A 23,318-nucleotide genomic window follows, 5' to 3' on the forward strand; every position below is an offset into this window, starting at 1 on the left:
TTTTAAGCAGTAGAATCCCTAAATCCAGACCCAGTGGAGTCAGAGATTGGTGGCAAAAAGAAAACTAAGGACACTTCAGTGAAAGTTTACCCATAGAGTTAAATTTGTTGAATTTTTAAAAAGTGCCTGTAATTTTCAGATTATGTCTTTACTTAACAAATTTTATCTTTTTACGTGCAGTAGACCCTGTCTTAGTCAGTTTGGGCTGTCTTAGTTCAGCCTGCTATAACAGAGTAACATAGAGTAGGTGACTTATGAACAACAGACATTTATTTCTCACAGTCCTCTGGTCTGGGAAGTCCAAGGTCAAGCTGTAAGCAAATTTAACCACCAATGAAGGCCTGCTTCCTCATTCATAGGGGTGTGTGCTCGTGCTGTGCCCTCACATGGGGGAAGGGGGAAGGTGTTCCCCAGGGTTTCTTTTATGAGGACATTACTCTCATTCATGAAGGCTCCACCTGCCAAAGACCCAACCTCCAAATACCATCACATAGATAGTAAGTTTAAACATATGACTACATTCAGTCTACAGAAGACCCATTTTAAAATATTTTGTTAGCTTATGAAATACAGTTTTGGAAACTGCTGTGGTAAGAAAGTAAGGTTTTTTAAAAAAATGATTATCATCCCTCATGTAAATACCAACCCACTCAATATCATATTGATTCCTATTTTGACCATGGAGAAGAGACCAGCGAGGAGAGATTTCACATAGTCTAGTGGTCGCTATAGTTCATTATAATTCTCTTTTCCCATTAGACCCTCACATGGTTGCTACTAGACTTTTAACGACAGTATCAATGGTCATTAGTGATGATGATTTAATGTATTTCATTCAAATATCTCAAAGCACATTATAGCCATAGTAACTACTGCAGATGCTAAGTCAGTTGTATTGGCTTCATAAAATAATGTTTTGTGGATGTGATTGCCCATTAGTCTAATCCTGAAATTCATATATATATATATAATTTTTTCCTTGTTTTTTATTGAGTGACACATGAAGTGAAGAAAATATAATCATAATGTTATGTTCAGTGTTATGTTACTAATGCTCATTTATGTGTCTTATTGTTTTATATGTGTACATCTTGGTGTCTTAGCAAGATTTTGAGTTCCTCAAAGGTGGAATTGTTTATTTTTCTTTGGTATCAACTAAAAAATCCATTTCAGGGCTAGTGAATAAATGTGGTCAGGAAACACTTTTTGTATTTTGTTTAATAATAAGGTTAACTTTGAGAGCTACTTATATTTTCAAAAGATGGGGAAGCTTTAACCTATATATAGACAAATAAAAATAAAGGTTTGATAAGTGTGCATTTCTATCCCAAAGACTGAAATAGATTGGAAGAAGGTCATAAATAGAGAAATCAGTTTTAGGAGTATAATTTTATACTTGTCTGTGGTGTGTTGAGCATATATATATTACAGTTTTATGTCTAAATTTTAAATTAACAAACTGTACTATTCTTATTAATGCATTTCAACATTGGGTCAATAATGTTATAATAATTTTATAGTTTAATAAATAAAAGCAAGCCCTACTTTCACAGTATGTAATAACTAGCACAGTATCTAAAAACTGAGGTTTGTAGTATTTCCAGCTGTAATATGACTAAGAAAATGTATTTTTTACTGTCTTAATTTATTTTTCAAATTCTTTCATACAAGTCAGCCTATCCACAGAATGACATTTAATTTTTTTTCATATTATGAGACTCTTACTCTTTAACTACTACAGAATTTTCTCTTAAACCATCTGGAAATGTTAAAATCCAAGCTCTGGAAAGAAGTCAGTGATAGTGATGATATTTTTCTATAAATTTATTTCTTCAATGCATTTCTTTCTTTGCTCTATCCTTTAACTTACTTTAAGAATTTTTTAAAGCATTCCTTATATTAAATTTTATATCTGATTTTGAAAAGACAAGATGTATTTCCATAAGCGTATTGATGCTATTCCTCTGAATGACTTCCTCACATTTGGGAATAATTACTAAAATAATCCCAATGGCTGTTTTATATAGTCTATGTGCTTATATAGTTATGTGGTGTATATTTTATCAATTATATCTATATAGGTACAAAATGTGTTGTTAACACACAAAAGTCCATTAGTTCTATGGTGAGTAAATCTAAAGCCCTATAGTAAATAGCCATATGGTGAGTCTGTAAGTATCATGAAAGTCATTATCTTTTCTTTCTTTTTATAAGTTTTCTAAAGTCATCTTCTCTGAGAACAGAAAACCACTTATCTCAACCAATTTTTGTCTTCAATATTTATGAGATGAGTTTTTCCCCCTTCCTTCAAGATCTCCCACATTTGTCACTGACCCCAGTCTGCTGGGAAGTAATACTTAATGCCTCAGAGTTTCCTGAGGGGCCCTTTAAGCATTCTTTCCACACATGAAGTACAGCCCAGGTTTCTTAATGGTGAACTTATCACACCAGATTAGTTGAGTTTTATATTAAAATGTGACATTTCTGGTTGTGTTCACTTGTTACAAATACAGTTTGTCCAATTATATCCTGGTAAGAGAATGTGTATTCTTGAGTGTTAGAAGTCACTGCATTGCCATAAAAATTAAAGAGACCAAATGAAGGCACCTTGTATAAATCTTAGCCAACATACTGAGGAATCTTATGGACAGAGACAATTAATATCTGCCATTTTATGCAGATAAGCCCTCTCAATGCTTATTTACTTTTTATCTGCAAAGAAACTGTACTTTCAAAAAAGCAGAAGTTATGGAAACCTTTTTAATTTACATCTCTAGCACCTTTATCACTCCTATATCAGCATTTTTCATTCTATGATTTATTAAATCCTGAAAACATATAACCTTTTACTAATAAAACACATTTTTCCATAGACTTTTATGTGTGTTATTTTTCTTTTCTATTGTGAATTATATTTTGTAAAAAAATTACTGTTGACTTTACTTACAAATTTTGGTTCACTGATAATTTGAAATATTTCTTAACATGACAGTTGTCAATTTACTTCTTAAAGCATAAATATTATATCTGTTTCTTCTTATTGAACTAGAATGTGGTAGTCAATTTTAGCTAGCTATTAAGCCTGTTGTCTAAGTAGGTTTGCTTCCCTGGGTGGTAAGTTAGTCATCTTATTGTAATACTTTATAATTTTTTTTTAACACTTCCAGCTTGAGCAGGTGTGGGAAACTATTGTCATACTTTACATTAAGGAAATCCATTGGGGAAAACTTGAATGTATAAAATAAGAAGATCCATTAGAGAAAATTGGAAATAAGCTATAATTTTATTAGTAGGAAAAATGAATTTCTCTGTAAATATAACAGTATATAATGGAATTTCTTGGTTGATTTGTTATTTACAAGTCATAAATTCAGTGGAAGAGATATCAGGCAATAGAGAAACTGCAAGCTAGAATGACAGATCCTCTGTCATCTAAAATCTCCAAAAGTCATAATATATAAAAATAAACTATGAATTAAATTTTAGAAATTACAATATTTTAAAGAACATTATCCTGTTTAGCAAGCTCTCCTTTGTAATTCTTTCTGTAAAATAAGTGAAATTGTAGTGACTCCAAATAATTATTTTTCCTTGGAAAAGTTATTTCTTTAGTTTTAGGAAATAATTTTAGTATTTAGGTTTGTTTTTTTTTTTAATTTTTAATACTGGTTTATTAAATTTGTGGGGCAGCCTTAAATTAGAACTAGACCTGCTTTGCTTTGTGACTGCCTAGAGGGGTGGGATAGGGAGGTTGGGAGGGAGACGCAAGAGGGAGGGGATATGGGGATATATGTATACCTGTAGGTGATTCACTTTGTTATACAGCAGCAACTAACACAACAATGTAAGGCAATTATACTTCAATAAAGATGTTAAAAAAAAAAGTCTTATGAAATGTTTCTTTCAGATCAATGTGGGCTGACTTATTTTAACTTTTGTAGATGGAGTCAGGATACATAGAATTTTTACTTTTTAGAAGAGGCCTTAGAGATCATTTACCTGATGATCTTTTGACAGTTGCAGTCCCTGTGGGCCACAGAGTTTAAATGCCTTCAGTCACACAATCAATAGCAATGGTCTGGCTCTCTGACTGTTTTTAAGCACTGATTTGTTACCAAAGTGTTAGCCAAAAGGGTAGCCTTTTAAAATTATATATAAAAATTAAAGTTAATGATAATAGAAAATTAAGGAGAAGGATGAGGAGTTTGTATAAATATACAAATATCTAATTGAGCCAAATTTCTTATATATGTATTTAAGTTATGTTTATGTGTACATCAAGAATAGATCCCATAGATTATTATTTAAATCATTATTTCCAAACTCCTCTTCCATCCATTATATGTATCACCTACTGTCTTCTTAGTAATACAGTGGCTGTTCTACATGACTTTTACTTACCCTCATGCTTCCCAATTCTCAATTTATATCTTATTAACAGATATTCTGGCCAGAATTGGGTTTGACCAGAGGGTCATTAACCTTTTCAAAAATAGTTTATCAATAACCTATCACGTACCATACACTGTATGAGGATACATTGATGAATAAGGTAGATTGGATTCCTTCCCTCACAGAGCATATTATCTAGAGTAAGGCAAGGGTGCTCCATGAACTTATGCCAGTGCTTGAATTGCCTAACTGCTTAACTGATTACCCCCAAAATATAGCAGCCTAAAACAACAAATATTCATTATCTCTCAGTTTCTGTAGAAATCTAGGCATAGATTAGCTGGGTCTCCTGTCTCATACTCTCTCTTAGGCTGCAATCAAAATGTCAGCCAGGATTGTAGTCTCATCTGAAGGCTCAACTAGGGGAGATCTGCTTCTCATCTCATTCTCATGGTTTTAAGCAAGATTCAGTTCCTTGTGGGTTTTTGGACTAAGAACGTCAGTTCATCACTGGCTGTGGGATAGAGGCTACCATCAGTTTCTTGCCAGATGGACGTTTCTGTAGGGAACACCATAGCATGATATCTGGCTTCCATCATAGTAGCAAGCAAGAGAAGAAGAAGAAGAAAATCAAAATGGAAACCAGAGTCTATATGTTACCTAATCTTGAAAGTCACAGCCTATCCCTTTTGACATATTCTGATCATAAGAAGAAAATCAGAGCATCTCGCCCACACTTAGGAAGATTACAGAAGGGCATTAAAAGCACAAATTAGGTATTATTGGAAGTTACCTTAGAAGCTACTTACCACAGGGTTGTATTTTATAAATATATCAGTATGTGACCAAATGGAAAATTTTAAATAAGAAACAATATTATGTCAAAAATTGTGAAGGGACTCCCTCTTGCGAGAGCACTGGAATCACAACTGGCTGCTGAACAATCATCAACAGGAAGACACTGGAACTCCGCAAAAAAGATAACCCACATCCAAAGACAAAGGAGAAGCCACAATGAGATGTTAGGAGGGGCGTGATCAGAATAAAATCAAACCCCATAACTGCTGGATGGGTGACTCACAAACTAGAGAACACTTATACCACAGAAGTCCACCCACTGGAGTGAAGGTCCTGAGCCCCTTGTCAGGCTTCCCAACCTGGGGATCTGGCAATGGGAGGAGGAATTCCTAGAGAATCAGACTTTGAAGGCTAGTGGGATTTGACTGCAGAACTTCGACAGGACTGGGGGAAACGGAGACTCCGGTCTTGGAGGGCACACACAAAGTAGTGTGCACATCGAGACCCAGGGGAAGGAGCAGTGACCCCATAGGAGACTGAACCAGACCTACCAGCTGGTGTTGGAGGGTCTCCTGCAGAGGTGGGGGGTGGCTGTGGCTCACCTTGAGGACAAGAACACTGGCAGCAGAAGTTCTGGGAAGTACTCCTTGGCGTGAGCCCTCCCAGAGTCTGCCATTAGCCCCACCAAACAGCCCAGGTAGGCTCCAGTGTTGGGTCACCTCAGGCCAAACAACCAACAGGGAGGGAACGTGGCTCCACCCATCAACAGTCAAGCAGATTAAACTTTTACTGAGCTCTGCCCACCAGAACAAAAGCCAGCTCTACCCACCACCAGTCCCTCCCATCAGGAATATTCCACAAGCCTTTTAGATAGCCTCATCCACCAGAGGGCAGGCAGCTGAAGCAAGAAGAACTACAACCTGTAGAACAAAAACTACATTCACAGAGAGAGAGATAAGATGAAAAGGCAGAGGGCTATGTACCAGATGAAGGAAAAATATAAAACCCCAGAAAAACAACTAACTGAAGTGGAGATAGGCAACCTTCCAGAAAAAGAATTCAGAATAATGATAGTGAAGGTGATCCAGGACATCAGAAAAAGAATGGAGGCAAAGATCAAGAAGATGCAAGAAATGTTTAACAAAGACCTAGAAGAATTAAAGAACAAACAAACAGAGATGAACCATACAATAACCAAAATGAAAAATACACTAGAAGAAGTCAATAGCAGAATAACTGAGGCAGAAGAATGGCTAAGTGACCTGGATGACAGAAAGGTGGAATTCACTGCTGCAGAACAGAATAAAGAAAAAGAATGAAAAGAAATAAAGACAGCCTAAGAGACCTCTGGGACAACATTAAATGCAACAACATGTGCATCATAGGGGTCCCAGAAGGAGAAGAGAGAAAGAAAGCACCTGAGAAAATATTTGAAGAGATTATAGTCGAAAACTTCCCTAACATGGGAAGGGAAATAGCCAACCAAGTCCAGGAAGTGCAGAGAGTCCCAGGCAGGATGAACCCAAGGAGAAACACACTGAGACACATAGTATTCAAACTGACAAAAATTAAAAACAAAGAAAAATTATTGAAAGCAACAAGGGAAACGTAACATGCAAGAGAACTCCCATAAGGTTAACAGCTGATTTCTCAGCAGAAACTCTACAAGCCAGAAGGGAGTGGCATGACATATTTAAAGCGATGAAAGGGAAGAACATACAACAAAGATTACTCTACCTGGCAAGGATCTCATTCAGACTTGATGGAGAAATCAAAAGCTTTACAGACAAGCAAAAGCTAAAAGAATTCAGCACCACCAAACCAGCTCTACAACAAATGCTAAAGCAACTTAGAGTGGGAAACAAAAGAGAAGAAAAGGACCTACAAAAACAAACCCATTACAATAAAGAAAATGGTAATAGGAACCTACATATCAATAATTACCTTAAATGTGAATGGATTAAATGCTCCAACCAAAAGACACAGCCTCACTGAATGGATACAAAAACAGGATCCATATATATGCTATCTACAAGAGACCCACTTCATACCTAGGGACACATACAGACTGAAAGTAAGGGGATGGAAAAAGATACTCTATGCAAATGGAAATCAAAGGAAAGCTGGAGTAGCAATACTCAGATAAAGTAGACTTTAAAATAAAGAATTTTACAAGAGACAAGGAAGGACACTACATAATGATCAAGGGATCAATCCCAAGAAGAAGATATAACAATTATAAATATATATACACCCAACACAGTAGCACCTCAATACATAAGGCAACTGCTAACCGCTATAAAAGAGGAAATCGACATTAACACAAATAGTGGGGGACTTTAACACCTCACTTACACCAATGGACAGATCATCCAAAGAGAAACTTAATAAGGAAATACAAGCTTTAAATGACACAATAGGCCAGATAGATTTAATTGATATTTATAGGACATTCCATCCAAAAACAGCAGATTACACTTTCTTCTCAAATGCACATGGAACATTGTCCAGGATAGATCACAACTTGGATTACAAATCAAGCCTCAGTAAATTTAAGAAAATTAAAATCAAACATCTTTTCTGATGACAACACTATGAGATTAGAAATCAGTTACAGGGAAAAAAATATAAAAAAAAAAAAACACATGGTGGTTAAACAATACATTACCAAATAACCAAGAGATCACTGAAGAAATCAAAGAAGAAATCAAAAAATACCTAGAGACAAATGACAATGAAAACACAACAATCCAAAACGTATGGGATGCAGCAAAAGCAGTTCTAGGAGGGAAGTTTGTAGCCATACAAGCCTACCTCAAGAAACAAGAAAAATCTCAAATAAACAATCTAACCTTATACCTAAAGGAACTATAGAAAGAAAAACAAACAAAACCAAAGTTAGCAGGAGGAAAGTACTCATAAAGATCAGAGCAGAAATAAATGAAATAGAAGAAAGAAAACAGTAGCAAAGATCAATAACACTAAAAGCTGGGTGTTTGAGAAGATAAACAAAATTGATGAACCATTAGCCAGACTCATCAAAAAAAGATGGAGAGGACTCAAATCAAGAAAATTAGAAGTGAAAAAGGAGAGGTACAACAGACACTGCAGAAATACAAAGCATCCTAAGAGACTACTACAAGCAACTCTATGCCAATAAAATGGAGAACCTGGAAGAAATGGACAAATTCTTAGAAAGGTATAACCTTCCAAGACTGAACCAGGAAGAAATAGAAAATATGAACAGACCAATCACGAGTAATGAAATTGAAACTGTGATTAGAAATCTTCCAAGAAACAAAAGTCCAGGACGAGATGGCTTCACAGGTGAATTCTATGAAACATTTAGAGAAGAGCTAACACTCATCCTTCTCAAACTCTTCCAAAAAATTGCAGAGGAAGGAACACACCCAAACTCATTCTGTGAGGCCACCATCACCATGATACCAAAACCAGACAAGGATACTACAAAAACAGCAAGTTAAAAACCAATATCACTGATGAATTTAGATGCACAAATCCTCAACAAAATACAAGCAAACAGAATCCAGCAACACATTAAAAGGATCATACACTATGATCAAGTGGGATTTATCCCAGGGATGCAAGGATTCTTCAGTGTACACAAATCAATCAATGTGATACACCATATTAACAAATTGAAGAAGAACAACCATATGATCATCTCAATAGATGCAGAAAAATCATTTGACAAAATTCAACATCCATTTATGATAAAAACTCTCCAGAAAGTGGGCATAGAGGGGACCTACCTCAAGATAATAAAGGCCATATATGATAAACCCACAGCAAACATCATTCTCAATGGTGAAAAACTGAAAGCATTTCCTCTAAGATCAGGAGCAAGACAAGGATGTCCACTCTCGCCACTATTATTCACCATTGTTTTGGAAGTCCTAGCCACGGCAATCAGAGAAATAAAAGGAATAGAAAAGAAGGAGTAAAACTGTCACTGTTTGCAGATGACATGTTATTATACATAGAGAATCCTAAAGATGCCACCAGAAAACTACTAGAGCTAATCAATGAATTTGCAGAATACAAAGTTGCAGGATACAAAATTAATGCACAGGAATTTCTTGCATTTCTATACACTAATGATGAAAAATCTGAAAGAGAAATTAAGGAAACACTCCAACTTACTACTGCAACAAGAAGAATAAAATACCTAGGAATAAAGCTACCTAGGGAGACAAGAGACCTGTATGCAGAAAACTACATGACACTGATGAAAAAAAATTAAAGATGATAGAAGCAGATGGAGAGATATACCGTGTTCTTGGATGGGAAGAATCTATATTGTGAAAATGACTCTAGTACCCAAAGCAATCTACAGATTCAATGCAATCCCTGTCAAAAAACCAATGGCAGTTTTTACTGAACTAGAACAAAAAATCTTAAAATTTGTATGGAGGCACAAAACATCCCGAATAGCCAAAGCAATCTTGAGGGAAAAAAAACGGAGCTGGAGGAATCAGACTCCCCGACTTCAGACTATACTACAAAGCTACAGTAATCAAGAGAGTGTGGTACTGGCACAAAAACAGAAATATACATCAGTGGAACAGGATAGAAAGCCCAGAGATAAACCCATGCACGTATGGTCAACTAATCTATGACAAAGGAGGCAAGGATATACAGTGGAGTAAAAATAGTCTCTTCAATAAGTGGTGCTGGGAAAATTGGACAGCTACATGTAAAAGAATGAAATTAGAACACTCCCTAATGCCATACACAAAAATAAACTCAAAATGGATTAGAGACCTAAATGTAAGACTGAACACTATAAAACTCTTAGAGGAAAACTTAGGAAGAACACTCTTTGACATAAATCACAGTAAGATCTTTTCTGATCCACCTTGTAGAGTAATGGAAATAAAACTAAAAATAAACAAATGGGACCTAATGAAACTTAAAAGCTTTTTCAAAGCAAAGGAAACTACAAACAAGACCAAAAGACAACCCTCAGAATGGGAGATAATATTTGCAAACGAATCAACAGACAGAGGATTAATCTCCAAAATATATTAACAGCTCATGCAGCTCAATATTAACAAACAGAGAACCCAATCAAAAAATGGGCAGAAGACCTAATTAGACATTTCTCCAAAGAAGACATACAGACGGCCAAGAAGCACATGAAAAGCTGCGCAACATCACTAATTATTGGAGAAATGCAAACCCAAACTACAATGAGGTATCACCTCACACGAGTTAGAATGGGCATCATCAGAAAGTCTACAAACAACAAATGCTGGAGAGGGTGTGGAGAAAAGGGAACCCTCTTGCACTGTTGGTGGGAATGTAAATTGATACAGCCACTATGGAGAACAGTATGGAGTGTCCTTAAAAAACTAAAAATAGAATTACCATATGACCTAGCAATCCCACTACTGGCCATATACCCAGAGAAAACCATAATTCAGAAAGGCACACACACCCCAATGTTCACTGCAGTACTATTTACAATAGCCAGGTCATTGAAACAACCTAAATGCCCATCGACAGATGAATGGATAAAGAAGATGTGGTACATATATACAGTGAAGTCTTACTCAGCCATAAAAAGGAATGAAATTAGGTCATTTATAGAGACATGAATGGATCTAGAGACTGTCATACAAAGTGATGTAAGTCAGAAAGCGAAAAGCAAATATTGTATATTAACGCATATATGTGGAACTCAGAAAGAGAAAAACAAATATTATATATTAACGTATATATGTGGAACCTAGAAAATGGTACAGCTGAACCGGTTTGCAGGGCCGAAATTGAGACACAGATGTAGAGAACAAACGTATGGACACTAAGGAAATAAAGCAGCGGGGCGGGTGGGGATGGTGGTGTGATGAATTGGGAGATTGGGATTGACATGTATACACTGATGTGTATAAAATGGATGACTAATAAGAACCTTCAGTATAAAAAAAGAAAAATTGTGAAGAGATTGTCATTTTACTCTGTGCTGTATGCGATTTAACAAGTTAGCCTGCCACAGTTTCATGGATCTGTGGTAGGAAGACAAGAAACTATGGGTTCAGAGACTAAGGACCCTTTATCACTTGAAATAATGAGAAGCCAGAACATCAGCATTTGTTAATATTGTTTCATCCATCCAATTCTTGCCAAATGAAACAGAGTGCCCGATTACTCTTTCACAAGCAGTGGATTGCATTACAGGTGAGGAACCCTGAGTTCAGCAAACCTAAATATTTTGTAATCAACAGTAAGCATATCTGCTTTTTGCTCCCAAAGCAGATGCTATGTCTACATTCCAGGTTGTAAGCAAATTTGTGCTTTGCTCCAGAGGAAAACTTTATCTATGTCCTCCAAATCTGTTCACAATACAAACATCCTTGAAAAGATAATTGAGAATAAAAGGCAGTGAGTATGTCTCTCACTTAAAAGACATGCAAACATATGACGATCCCATAGATAATTGCTTCTCAACATGGTGGTTCTTTCACTACAGGTACTTTGAGAAGCACGGATCTAGATGTTTGTTTGCTCACAAAAGTTACAATCTAGAGGTGTTCAACCTCTATTCTATATGATTCCAAGGGCCAGTGGTTGTGCCTCTGAAATCATTTTAGGGATTGGTAATTTTAAAAGAAAAGAAACCTTTGTTTCAGTTATGCATCATTCTTTTTTAAGAACGAAATCCTGGGACTTCCCTGGTGGTGCAGTGTTTAGGAATCCGCCTGCCAATGCAGGAGACACATGTTCAGTCTCTGGTCCAGGAAGATCCCACATGCCGTGGAGCAACTTAAGCCCGTGCGCCACAACTACTAAGCCTGCCCGCCTAGAGCCCATGTTCCTCAGCAAGTGCAGCCACGACAATGAGAAGCCCACACACCACAGCGAAGTAGCACCCGCTCACTGCAACTAGAGAAATCCTGCGCACAGTAACAAAGATGCAACTCAGCCAAAAAAAAAAAATGTTAAAAAAAAAAAAAGAATGAGATCCTGCTGAACTGTAAAAAAAGAACTAGAGTAACCTAAATTGAAAGGGGTAAAGATAAGCCCCGGTTATGAGAAGTAACCACAATTTCTTGAGAATTTCTTCAAGAGAAATACAGATTAGAAAAGAACAAAAGCCCTTGAAGGCATTCTCTGGAGGATTTGCAAGATGGTATATATTTACACCTTGGAAGAACCAGGAAATTTCACTTCTTAATTTTATAGCTCATTTCATAGAAGAGACTATTTTTGCAATGCTAAGTGTGAAATACTGATTAGAAAGGTAAGAAATGGAAAACCCTGCTGTGTAAGAGGAGGAAAAGACATTGTTGTTAACTTCTAGATGTAAGAGAAATTAAATCAGTTAATTCCAGAGAAAACATATAGGCCAAAAGAAACTTATGGAGAAGTGAAAAATACAATAAGAAAACAAGGAATGGACTTCCCTGGTGGTCCAGTGATTAAGACTCTGGACTTCCCTGGTGGCGCAGTGGATAAGACTCTGCACTCCCAGTTCAGGGGGCCGGGGTTGATCCCTGGTTAGGGAACTAGATCCCACATGCATGCCGCAACTAAGGAGCCCAATTACTATAACTAAGACCCAGCACAACCAAATAAATAAATATTAAAAAAAAAGAAGAGTCCTCACTTGCAATGCAGGGGATGTGGGTTCCATCCCTGATCAGGGAACTAAGATCCCACAAGCCGTGTGGTGTGGCCAAAAAGAAAGGAAAAGAAAGAAAACAAGCCAAAGTGTGGAATAGTTTGCATCTTTTAATCACAAAAGTGAGAAAGACCAAGAATATAGTAGACATCTGACCAAGTAGAGTTAAATCAAAGTTAAGGCTACACTCTGCAGACTCTAACTCCTAAGAATGGAAGTATATTGAGGAAAATGTCATGCAAATGAAATAAACAGTAATTAGAAGCACTGCTGCATATCATCTAGATAGCTTCATCTTGAGTGAAAGTCTGGAAAGGAGTTTGAAAGGGAGTTATTCTCCAGAGAAACAATGACATCTCAAAGGAGAAGAAGTTGAGTTAGATGCTCAGGGATGAGTTTATGTCTATGCACTCAAGAGAGGTTTTGGCAATTCCATACCTGTTGCTTTCCCCCTTCACACTATCAAATCAGAGTAGGTAATAAAGGAGGAAGTTGAACTTTCACATAGTTTCTCCTCTGCTTAGATGCTATAGGAGGCCCCATATAAGAGGAAAAGCTGAAAATCTTGTTTAATGCTCTAAAGTGGACTGGAACTGGTACAGGAGTCCAGGCAGCTTGCTACTTAGAATGCTCTCCTTGTTTGTATCATCTCCAAGAGGGTTGAATGTTGATCCCTCTCATGCGTGCGTGAGTGTAAAATATATGTAAAATTTTTAAATAATATATATAAAGCAATAACCCCTTGACTACCACATCCCCATTCCAATATCATTTCTGTCCCAGATACACATACTATCAGTTTGGTATTTCTCCAGACCTATGCACAGATATTTATGTTATCACATATGTATGTATAAAATGGGATTATATACAAGAGGGATCAGAAAACTATAGCCTGGGGGTCAAATCTTTTTGGCCACTTGTTCATTTACTACCTGTGAGCTAAGGTTGGTTTTTACATTTTTTAATTGTTACTTTTAAATAGTTATATGAAAACTCATATGACAACTTCAGTTTTGTCTCTTGGTCTTGGTCTGCAAAACCTTAAATATTTGCTATCTGACCCTTTAAGAAGTGGTTTGTCAATCCTGGATATAGAATGAACAGTTTTCCAAAATATCTTAATGTATATGTAAAAACATGTCTTAGATATCTTTCCGTGAATCTGTCTTATTCGTTTTAGCTGAAAGATGATATTGCATAGTACGGATTATTGCTGTGTAGACCATATACGTCTTGGTAGATATTAAGGTATTGTCCCATCTTTAATGTCACAAATAATGTTGAAATACGCATACTTTTTGTGCACATGGGCAAGTATTAGTTTTATAAACATGATTACTGAGTCCCTTGGTGACTTAGATAAATGTTAACATTTTAATTTTTTTAATAACACACATTATAATTTTTCCTATCGTGGAACAACTGAAGTGCAGAAATGATATAATCAAGTAATTTAGACTTCAGCTTAATTTTTATATTAATATATGTATTTTTGCAAAAACTGCCAAGAATGCATACAGTTCTGCCTAAAAGAGTCTTTAGTGTATGATACATGTTTGCAAACTTAACAAGGAGAGAGAAGAGAAAGGATTTCTAGCACCTAAAATGTTATTAGTGAACTATATCATCCTTATCATTAATCATTATCTGTTATGTCACGTTTGCTCTCCATCTGGTTGGGTATCAGGTGTGATGCTGAAGAGTTTCAGTATATTGATTCCCAACTAGTTACTACTGGTGGCAGGCAGATTAGGTTACTCTGTGACTATTTATTAACTCTGTTAATTGTTTGACAAATTATTATTGACTACAATTCACACAATGATAGATGGCCAATAAGATGTTAAAGAGCATTTACTGTACTTTTTTGAATTCTTGTTAGATCTTACATTTTAAAATTTAAAATTAAGAAGCATTCTTCCTTTAAGGGGATGAATGAGTTATGTTATAAAATTAAGGTGTGAATAATTTTAGTATGGAAATGAAACCTCATTTAAAATAGAGTAATGAAGACCAAATTAACCTTAAATGCTCACACAATTAAGGGTTGTTGTCAAAATCTTTCATTCTTCTCTGATAATGAGTGTATTAGAAGAGGGTTCTACTAATCAATATTATAACAGTAGGAGAGCAAACCTGGGAAAGAATACAAAGTTAGTGGAATAGTCCATGATACAAATGCTTTCTGAATGGAGTAATGAAAGGGAGACAAATGTGAATTCATGTTCTTTTCCAGCACTTTTATGCATATGAAATTTCAGTAAGGCCTGAGCAAGAGAAAATAATGAAACATGTTTTATTATTTTCACCTTTAAACTTGAAAAAAAAGGAGTTTAAACTTCAAAAATTTGCTTATTTGAAAATTGTTTTTAAATTTAGAAAATATAATGTGAATTGGCCTGAATACTGGAAACTAATTCTAAGAAATGAGGATGAATATTGTATAAGAATTCAACAACGAAACTTATTTCTGACTTTCCTTCAACTCAGCTTATATCTATCTTATTCATCGGTGCTTTCCTATATTAACTAAAGTAATGCAAGCTAATGTGACAAATAAACCTCAAAATTGTACTGACTTAACACAATTGAAGCTAATTTCTTGCTTGGATAACAGTTCTGATGCAGGTGTTCCCAGTCAGAATGTGGCTCTACTCAACCTGAAGATTTAGGAATTCGGATTTTTCCATCGTGGAACTGCCTCTCTTATTCTCTAGCATTCTAGAGTTGACTGTGCTCAGGTAGAATAAAAGGAAAAAAGAAGGTGGAGAAGCCCTAACACTTCTTAACCTTGTCACAATAAAAGTGACATATGCCACTTTTATATTCCATTAGCAAGAAATAGTCTTATGACTTCACTTAAATGCAAGGGAGGCTGGGAAATGTACTTTCTGTCTGGGCATCCAGTTCTCAACCACTACCTATTCTGTGGAGGAGCAGCATAAATTTTGGTGCATGGTTAACTGTTTGACGTAACTGTTTCAGAGAAGATGTTACATTTATATTTGTGGAATGAATGAGGTTTGCATTTGTTTGGACTGCTTTCTGGGAGGGAAAATGATCATCAAGGTGAAGGGTCATCCACGAGAATCATGAAGTTTTCTCTCTTTTGTAAATGGCAATAGGTAGAAGCAATGTGCCAGCCACTTGCCAGCTTCATCACACCATAAGACCCCTCTTATGCTCTGCTTCCTTGGTCTACACATTCTTTCTGAAATCTAACAACAGGACTGCAAAGTTCCTATGACATGCAACAACTGTAAAGAATACATCCTATTTCAAAACCCCAAAATTCTCATCCATTCCATGAAGTTTTCCTAAACTAACTGAAACTATCACTCTTCTGTTACCTTATATTTTCTTAACTGTCTCATTCAAAATGACCTCTTCTTAATTTCACATTGATTTATAATTAGCAGTGGCTCTGTCTGAATTACAATTTTTATTTATGTTCTAATTCCTTCCCTACCTCACTCTGTTCATCAAATATATTTATAAGCATACCAGCAGATATCTACACATTGCAAGGAAATGGCTTCTTAAAGAGATCTTTCAGTGAATTAAGCCCATGTTTGAAAGATTGGCTATGTTAAAATATATCAAATACTTATTGGTCCAAATAATAATACTGGAATCAACAGGTGGGGATTGGAGAGAGGTAGATTTTAGTGCAATATGAGCAGACACTTTTAGAGAGGCAATTGGGGGTAGTAGAAAGAACACTGTACTTGGAATCTAAACACCTTGGTTTGCACCTGCAGTACCACTTAATGGTTTTGTGATTTCAAACAGGTCACTTACTCTCTCTAAATTTTAATTTCCTGATGCACAAAATGAAAATTATTAACAACAACTTTGTCCTCCTCCATACAATTTGTATGAATATGAAAAATAATATCAATGAAAGTCTCGTCTAAATTTCAATGTTTTGCTCAAATACATCATTGTCACTTACTGGAACTGTCTCTTCATGGAACAAGGCATCTCACCCAGTAATAGATTCTCTTTAACTTGAGCCATGATGCTTGTGCACAGTAGGTCTTCAATATGAGTTTCAAGTTCAGTTGAGTGCCCGCAAGGGTCTCCTCAAACTGTGAGATAATCTGGTTTTATTCAACTGAACCTCCTTATTTTGCAGATGAGGAAAGGAGAGGTGAAGTCACTTACAGAAGTGTAATTGCATGAGCACAGCACATTTACCCTAATGGCAGCATACTCTGGAATCATGTGGGCTTTGGCCTTTGCTCTGTCTGAGCTTCAGCCTTTGCTCTGTCTGGGCTTCCTTTAGCCCTTTCAGTCAACTTATTTTGGTTGCTGTTTTCTTGTGTGCTGTGGCCAGCAAATGCTCTTGACTTCATATAAGATAATTCATCCACACTCCAAAGAGGTTTAAGTCATTCATCTATGAATATCGTGATGACTCAACTGGCTTTTAAAGAGGGAGAAATCATTCAAATGGCTGTTTTACTTGGTACCCAAGTTCAATATGTTTTCTAGTTTAAGTTGAACCTGATGTGGTCATCAAAGAATTGAATTATCTTTGGTTCAGTATGATTTAATACATAAACTAGCTCTATGAAAGGGTAGAATATTAGAGAACGATTTTATAATAATTCAGATTGTATGACTATATAATTTGAAATCAAGAAAAACATATCCTTACCACTGTGGCATCTATAACATTAGTATATTTAGAGGTCTAAAAGCTGATATTTCCTGGTGTCTAAGGAAATATTTTCCAATTAAGCTTTCAGCAGATATTTTTATTCTTTGGTTGGTTTATACTGCATGAAATAGTTCAAGATGAGATGGGTTTCTTGCTCAAATTAAGCAGTTTGATATGATGGTGACAGAGGGGGTGAATAACTATAGATTCATTCAGTTACTGATGACTTGACCTCTCATTTTATCTCTGTCAATATGTACCTTAGCATGGGTCAAGTTAATTTGTTTAAAATATCTGCTTTGGGGACGTGGAATTACATGATTTTCTCTGGTATTTTTTTGGTTATCTTAACTGAGGTTACCGAGTGTGTTAAATTGTAAATATCCCCCTTTCTCTACATTCTTACCATTAACATATTCTGGTCATAAAATCCCTGATTTAGAGAAGTTAATTGTGTCATATTATTCTAAATATATAGAGAATAACCTTATGTAATTTTAATGAAAAAAAAAATCACAGTGAAGATATAAAGTGAAATTATAACGTATTGATCTGTTTTACCAACAAACTATAGTTGCTAGTATTGAAAAATAATGTAGTTAGAATGTGCTATAACTTGCATATTGGAAAAAAATATTTCATTTCTGTAAGCTTTTTAATATTGTTTCTATTCCATTGAAAACTTCTTCTAAGCCTTGAAAAACACAGGAAAGACTGTTGATAGAGTCTCATGATATATAAAAACCAGGCAGCATTTTAAACTGGTTTATTACATCTTTCACACATGTGATTAACAGGTATATAAAAGATAGTGCTGTCTAAAAATTTTATAACTGGAAGTGTTTCTTAGAGTTGCAGTTTGAGTATATAATCACAAGCTTGCATATAGCTTTATGAAATCTGAGCATTTTCTTCATCCATTGAAAGTGTTCAGCATAACCCCTGGCATATAGTATGGCCCTTGGATGTTAGTTGTCCTTATTATTATCTATGAAATAGAGGACCTGAACTAGATCTACATAACATGCCCCAATGAGCTAAGTTTATTCTTCTTTTCTAAAGTCTTTCTTAATGTACTTCAAGCTGTGTATCTGATTCTAGATGTGATGTTCTCACAGGGAAATATTAATTTTTCTAAGATTCTCTTTTTTTAATTCTTGAAAATGCAAACAATGATTGTCACAAAACAAACCAGTTTATCACTTTTCCTCAGAGAAGGTATGTTTGTGCATGTGCATAGCTGTGAAATTAGTGACCAGCACTTTTAAGTTTTGCCCATTTGAGCTCTCTCATGCCCATAGCAGCATTTTTTCAGCCAATATGTAGACAATTCCAATCCCACTACAGAACATCAAAACTAGAATTTTAGTCTGACTTTTGCTTTCTGTACAAAATATTTTAAAATTAATTTTTGGAATTTATATTTCCAGTAGGATGCTAGGCTTTAGAGATACAAATAAAATATCATCCTTAATTTTAAGGCAACAAAAATTGGGAAGAGATACAGACATGTAACTATTTATTTCTATTATTTAGTATAGTATCATATTATCTAATAATCTGGTAAGTCCAATGGGAGGTGTACATGGTGATACAGATGTAGGGCATCATATCATAAAAAAGGTGAACAGGAAATTACTTGGCACTTTCTTTAAATTTAAAGAAAGTGGTTGAATTTGAAGATGGAGAGAAAAGAGAGGAAGTGAAAAGGATGAGAGGAGGTGGAAAGGACATCTTAATCTATATAGATAGGAGCAAAGGCAGGAAAATAATAATTAAAATGGATTTGTGGGACACTGGCTAGCAAACTAAAGCAGGTCAGTATAGCAGGAGAATGAATTAAGGAATATCTGGAAATTTTTCTTATTGGTTTTAGACATATGCAGCCAGAGCTTGCAACCTACTTGAAAGCATTTGAACATCTCACCACCCAGTCTACAGGGGCATTCTCCTTTTCTGAACTTTAGCAGTCACTACTACATATTTGATTAATTTGTCAATTATACATGAACTTCCCTGGTATATTTCTAAAGTTGTTTTGATTTTCTTAAACTACAAATTCTTATTGCTTTACTTCTCACATAAATTCTTTAAAGGCAAAGTTTAAATATAATATATCATGTATGCCCTACATTGCATACATGCTTCATATACAATTGATATTTGGTAGTATTTTGTCATTAACCTATATACTTTGTGTTAATATTTGTTTTGATTTATTATTCCCAAGTCATCACCTCTGTTATAGGTTGACTTGTGTCCCTCCAATGAAGATATAGTGCTTCTGAATGGGATCTTATTTGGAGATAGGGTCTTTAAAGGGGTAATCACATTAAAATGAGGTCATTTAGAATGGGTCCTAATCCAATATGACTGGTGTCCTTATAAAAAGAGGGCATTTGTAAACAGAGGGAAATACATAGAGGAAGAGAGTGTAAGGAGACATAAGGAGAAGGTGGCCATCTACACACCAAGGAGGGAATGACAAAAGAGTCTTCCTCATAGACCTCAGAAGGAACCATCCTTGCCAACACCTTGATTTCAGGATGTCTAGCCTCCTCCAGAACTGTAAGATAATACATTTCTGTTCTTTAAGGCACCCAGTTTGTGGTACTTTATTACAGCAGCCCTAGTAAACTAATAGAACCTCTAAAATGACTTTACAATCCGGCTGAAATGTTTTCACCACACAAAACAAAATTAAGTCTTATAAGTTTTAAAGTCTGTTGAATATCCTAGATTCCTGAGCACACAGAAAATTACTCAGTCTCTGCTTCAGTCATTGTTGGAAGACCTGGACCATGGGTGTGACAGTTGATTTTATGGTGTCAGCTTGACTGGCTGCAGGATGCCCAGATTAACCATTATTTCTGGGTGTGTCTATGAAGGTGTTTCCAGAAAATATTTGCAAATGAAGCAACTGACAAAGGATTAATCTCCAAAATTTACAAGCAGCTCATGCAGCTCAATATCAAAAAACAAACAACCCAATCCAAAAATGGGCAGAAGACCTAAATAGACATTTCTCCAAAGAAGATATACAGATTGCCAACAAACACATGAAAGAATGCTCAGCATCATTAATCATTAGAGAAATGTAATTCATAACTACAATGAGATATCATCTCACACCAGTCAGAATGGCTATCATCAAAAAATCTACAAACAATAAATGCTGGAGGGGGTGTGGAGGAAAGGGAACCCTCTTGCACTGTTGGTAGGAATGTAAATTGATACAGCCACTATGGAGAACAGTATGGAGGTTCCTTAAAAAACTAAAAATAGAACTACCATACGACCCTGCAATCCCACTACTGGGCATATACCCTGAGAAAACCATGATTCAAAAAGATTCATGTAGCACAATGTTCATTGCAGCTCTATTGACAATAGCCAGGACATGGAAGCAACGTTAAGTGTCCATCGACAGATGAATGGATAAAGAAGACGTGGCACATATATACAATGGAATATTACTCATCTATAAAAAGAAATAAAATTGAGTTATTTGTAGTGAGGTGGATGGACCTAGAGTCTGTCATACAGAGTGAAGTAAGTCAGAAAGAGAAAAACAAATACCGTATGCTAACACATATATATGGAATTAAAAAAAAGTCATGAAGAACCTAGGGGCAAGATGGGAATAAAGACACAGACCTACTAGAGAATGAACTTGAGGACACAGGGAGGGGGAAGGGTAAGCTGAGACAAAGTGAGAGAGTGGCATAGACATATATACACTACCAAATGTAAAATAGATAGCTAGTGGGAAGCAGCTGCACAGCACAGGGAGATCAGCTCGGTGCTTTGTGACCCACTAGAGGAGTGGGATAGGGAGTGTGGGAGGGAGGGAGACGCAAGAGGGAAGAGATATGGGGACATATGTATATGTATAACTGATTCACTTTGTTATAAAGCAGAAACTAACACACCATTGTAAAGCAATTATACTCCAATAAAGATGTTTTTTTTAAAAAAAAAAGAGATTAGGATTTGAATCAGTGGACTCTGTAAAGGAGCTTGTGCTCCCCAATGTGGGTGATCATCATGCAACCTTTTGAAGGCCTGAATAGAACAGAAGGCAGAAGAAAATTATCCATTTATCCTATCCTATTGGTTCTGTTTCTCTGGAGAACCCTGACTAATACGAGTGATAAACAGGGAAAGAGTCTTGATGTACTTTTCCATTTCAAATATATCTTACACTCATAAGGGAAGTTTTATAAATACCTGCAAATGTTATTTGTCAGTCAGTTGCTGGTTGTCAATCATCTCTCAATTATGCATATATGAAGTATTCAGAGCTGGTTAATCTCAGGCTGATTTCTTTGTGCCTCCCCGGCACACATGTGATATCACTCTCTGTTCCATCAATTGATATGTGCTTAGGAAACGCAGACTAATTTAATATTATCCTGAACTAACACATAAAAAGCTAAGTCTGTTTAGAAATTCATGCATTCCCAAAGACAAATATGTATCATATCTCTATTAACAGATATTTTGGATTATTTAATGAAATGGCTCATTTCCTTGATAATCAAGAGTATAATAATCTCTGTGTTTAACACTGTTACAACTTTAGGTTTTAAATTGTTAATCATCAGTCAGATGTTTTTCATTTCAGTTTGCTGTACTGTTTAGGCCAGCATTACAGTGCCAGCTGATGTAGTTTGGCACAAAAGGAAGAAATCTATCTGGCAATCTTAACTGCTAAGGTTCGGAGACTTTATTGAGTTCCACTCTCAGCTCTTAACAACACCTGCCTCTTTGGTGACTGCCTGTACCTGAGGCACAAGTGGAATCCAAGCTGCCGTTTCACGCTTTATATCTTCCATCTTCTAACCCCTCGTTCTTGCTGCTCATGTGGACAATTGATTGAAATTTGATATGACTACAACCTCTTTCCTAAGAATTTGGAATGTGGACTCAGTGAAGGAAGGCACCTTTGTAGGTGCTTGGATCTTATTATGTGACTTCAGAATCTATGAGTAGCCAGGTTTTCTGGCTTATATGAACTGGGAAGCAGATATGGCAGATCAACAAATAAGAGAATAAGAAAGCAAATGTTTAAGACTTCTTGCTGGGCTTCTCAGGCCCTGGTTTAATTTCTTTCCGAAGCCCTGTTCCAATATTGCCCTTGAGTGTCGTAAGACTTCTCTATGTCCTTAAAATACTCCTGTCTTGTGAAGTTAAGCTAATATAGAAATCATCTGGTCAAATCTCCTTCTTTTGTAAATGAGGATATTGAGGTCCAGGGAAGTTAAATTGTGGGTCCAAGTTCACAAAGAATTAGTATTAGAACTAGGAGAAGGACACATACCTCCAAATTCCCAGGTAATGTTTCATTTTGAGATAATTGGTCAGAGCAGTTCTCTGTCTTTGAAAATAGCTGAGTTGGAAGCTAATAACTAGTAGATATATCTATTAGTAAAATAATTATCATTCACTGTCTACTATGTGCTATTTGCATTCTAGGCCCTAGGGATATAGCAGTGGATGAAAAAAATGAGGTGTCTGATATCATGACACTTACAGAAATTATACTCTATCATCAATGTAGTCAAGACCCTTTGAATTTCTCTGGTAGGATGGATAGATTTGTACAAATGCATCTTTTTGCTGGTCTTCCCTAAGGCAAAGTTCATAAATATACAAAATGGTTGGCTGAAGCCACAAGTACAGGTTGGTCCTCACAGAATGTAGAGAAGCCAGCTGGTCCCCAGGAAACAACAGGAATGGGAAATACAACATAAAGCACTGGAGGGCATACTTATACCACATGTGCCCCATGGTTCTGACCTGTCCAATATG

Source organism: Tursiops truncatus, chromosome 10, assembly GCF_011762595.2.
Source record: "Tursiops truncatus isolate mTurTru1 chromosome 10, mTurTru1.mat.Y, whole genome shotgun sequence".
NCBI classification, from domain to species: domain Eukaryota; kingdom Metazoa; phylum Chordata; class Mammalia; order Artiodactyla; family Delphinidae; genus Tursiops; species Tursiops truncatus.